Consider the following 3,912-nt stretch of genomic DNA (forward strand, 5'->3'; position numbering starts at 1 on the left):
CCACTAACAGTAGTTGTTGTTTGTTCCACTAACAGTAGTTGTTTGTTCCACTAACAGTAGTTGTTGTTTGTTCCACTAACAGTAGTTGTTGTTTGTTCCACAGACTTATTTTCAAAGTCAAAATAAAAGTCTCTGACCCTCTCCAGGGCTCAGGGTTTAGGCCGACCATGAGTGAACTGCTTTAACCCAACTGGGTTTTTACTGGAACTTTTGGACTTTTTTCCACTCAAAAGTAAAAGTATTTATTTTTCTCCATCATGTCCCCAAAGGGACCCCGTTAACTTTCAACAAACTTTTCAGTGTTTCTTTTAAACATTTTGATTTGGTCTGAACCCCAGAACTGACCTCTGCACAGGATATCAGCTCAGATAACTCACACTAGACCTTTGCAGCTTTATCACAGCAAACACGGCTCCTCTCGGCTTGTTTGACTTGTTTAGTAATTACTTTAACGAGAATGAATAAGCAGCACATATACACACACTTTCCTCTAAATCCTTGACTTGTTTTTGCTGAGCACGGCCGGCTCCACGTCAGCTTTTGATTTTATTTCATTTTGTTTGATTTTACAGCAGCTAGTAAAACACGTTTTGAAACCCGGAGCTGTTAAAGTGTAAAGAGCCCCGACAAAACAAGCCGTCAGCGGCCGGCCAATAAAAAATGAAAACCCATTTAAGCCAATGGAGGAGCAGCAGTGTGTCTGCGGTCAGTCAATAAAGCAAACAGCGGCCGGCAGGTCGGATCAGGCTGAGCGAGCGTTCGGCGCCAAGGTCACCGAAGAAATCTGAACGGAAGCTTCGACAAAGAACAATCCAATTTAAATATCAATACGCGTTCACTGACTCTTATTTGTTCAAGTTAGAATTGTGACCTCTGCCAGGCTGCGACTGCAAGACGGACTCACAGCACAACTACTGAACACATACTGTGTATTAAAGGCAACACAACAAGTTACAACCTGTTCATGGATCAGGATGTTTCTCTCATTGTCAGCATCCACTTTCATGATCTCAAACCTCATTTTTAATATTATTAATGGCTGGTGTTTTAAGACAGAGCGAGGTGGACTTAACTCCCCTAAAAGAGACCTGAGCCCCAAATGATCAACCAAATTCTGAAGCATTTATAACTGATATAAATTAAAACCGTTAATCCCCATACCTCCACTGGGCACATCAGCCGCGAGGCATTTAAACTGCACCGCGGTCGCCAGAGCTGATCGCGCCCTTTCTAGGCAATGTTCGAACTACCACCAGAAGCGTCTCTCCGTTCTGCTCCTCGTAGAAACGTAGAACTACAGAAGCTGCGACCTTCGTCAGAAAGAGAAACGGCATAGAGAATCTGGTCTTGCTTAGATCATAGAGCCGAACCACGTCGCAGATGTGACGTCAAGTGCCCAGTGGAATTTCGGGGTAAGAAATCATTAAAATGAATTATTTTATTAGCAGCCTAGCTAATCAATTAGCATCCCTTTCCTCCTGCAACACCTTCCAACTTGTCAACTAGTGCCGCCTGGTCAGTGGCCTTGGCCTCATGGCGCCAGAAGAGGACCCGCTCCCTCTGTAGATAAAACCGCCTCATTGTAAGGTAACAAACACAATGATTCACACTGTCAGTGGGTTTTTAATGAAAACATTTTTTGGAATATTATATTACAGTAATGTTACAAACTGGAGCTTTAATGTCACTTCTTCCTACAACATAATACGGTGTCTGACATTTCATGTGGAGGAGGGAATCATTTTTCATCCTATGAGTGTTTATTTAATGTTGTTTCCCTCCAACAGTCACAACGAGAAGCTCGTCGGTGGTCACATGTCGTATTGAGCCCCTCTCTCTGTAATGGAGTGACAGACGCCCCCTAAAACACATTTGGGTAATGTGATGAGGCTCTCCCTGTTTATCATGTGATGCATTCAGTGGAGGGCCGGAGGAGGAGGAGGAGGAGGAGGAGGAGGAAGCACATTGTGTGCATAATTCACCAGCTGCATTCGTCAAAACAGAGATCTGTGTGGAGGCTAATGATCCACGTGAAATTAATGACTCCATAAAGTCGAAAAATCTTCCGTTCACACGAGTGTGACGGGATCCTCCGGCTTTGATAAACCGCCGAATGACAGATAACCAGGAAGGAGGGGGCTCGTCAGTCCCGCAGCACTTCACCAGCGGTAGACGGTAGCAGTGTACGAGGACCTGGACTTTGTACCGCTGTATCTCTACTACTACTACCTGTGTGTATCTCAGCCTACTATATCTTCCATAGAGCTCCATTGTTAAAAAAACTATTAAAAACAAACCAAATACTCACTACAGCACCAAATGTGGATTCATCCGCCGCTAGAAATAGTCCTAAACCTAACGCAACAAAAGGCACTGCTGTTTGTTTGATTGAAGCTCCAGTGAGCAGCTGAAACATGAAACTGTATATTATATAGTTATTATATATTTGTGAGGACATTTTAAAGATTTAGGTCCTGGTTGCCATGGAGACAGACAAGTCGGCCTTTTTGAATTTAATGTGCTATTTTGGAGCTGTTTCCAGCTGATATAATGAACTCCTGCACAATTGATCGGATATACTTCAAATCTGGTCAGTGCACTTTAAAGATGTTTATCATGAAAAGTTATCAAAACCTTGAAGTTTCGTAAGACGGCGTGTCCGTGGCGTGCTGTCAAAATTGCTGATTCGACAGGAAACAGGAAGTTGTTGTAACTTGAGCGTAGCGTACATTATCCAGTCGGCCACAAACTTCACTTTTATGTAGAGTCCCACCCTGAACACATCTACATGCCACCTACTGGCAACAGGAAGTAAGCCTTATCATCATCTGACTTACACATGATAATGCTAATGTAGCATCATAAACACATGATAATGCTAATGTTATCGCCGTATAGTCACACTAACAGCGGCTGTACGAACACACGATGGCTCATCAGTGAATGAATCCGTCTCCATTGTTTTAATTTCATTAATGCAGTTTATTACCTTTTTAGTGTCGTCTCAATTTACGGCAGTGAAACACTCTGTGATAGCAGCTCTGGGGGGGTGGAGGCTGATATCAGGGAGCCCCCACCTAAATGAATGTATAATCAGGCTTTGATATCCAGGTCTGCGTCAGACACACACAATCTATTACTGCACTGCCATTTCCTAAGTGTTTGCTCCCCAGGCTGACCCCGCCACTTTATCTGTTGCTTTTTATTTGCAGAGTGCACGCTGTCCATATGTTACCCTAATAGTCGCTATAATTCTTGTGCAACAGGGCTCGTGTTTTATAAGTCCTGAGTAGCGAGAGAGTCGGGAGAATGCATTTTAATAAAACCTCTGTAGCAACACACTAATGGGCTGACACCCAGATATTTGCATAGAGATGAATTACGGCCGGCCGCCTTGACGTGACTTTTAAAATATGATTGAGGAGGTTATTATTGCTGCACTATGATACGTGTTAACAGGTTATTTTAGCGTGGCTAGTGCTAATAAAATTCAGAACAAAAGACTCGGGTGATGAGGGCAGGGTTTTTCATTGCCAGAGTCTACTGAGGGTGCTCATTTTGTCATTACTTACCCCCCCCACCACCACCACCTTCACCACAGCAGAAGGAATAACAGGCAGCGTCCCTGAACAACTTCAGACTTATAATTAATCATAATAGTTTAAACCTCATGCTGTGATTGGTCAGCTGTCTGGAGAAAGAAGGCGGAGTTTGAACTTCTCTTCTTTCATTCTTCATATCAGTCTCACACCGGTTCCCAACCTGGGGGTCGGGACCCCCACCAGGGGTCGCAAAAGCTTCACAGGGGGCCGCGAGGCCTTCTTGATTTTAAGAGGTTTAAGAAAACTATAAGAAGCTATATTGTTCAGTCTCTGATCAACAGCCTCATCCTGCATCAGAAACCAATCAGCT

Source organism: Morone saxatilis, unplaced genomic scaffold, assembly GCF_004916995.1.
Source record: "Morone saxatilis isolate NCDOM2014 unplaced genomic scaffold, NCSU_SB_2.0 Contig21, whole genome shotgun sequence".
Classification (NCBI taxonomy): domain Eukaryota; kingdom Metazoa; phylum Chordata; class Actinopteri; family Moronidae; genus Morone; species Morone saxatilis.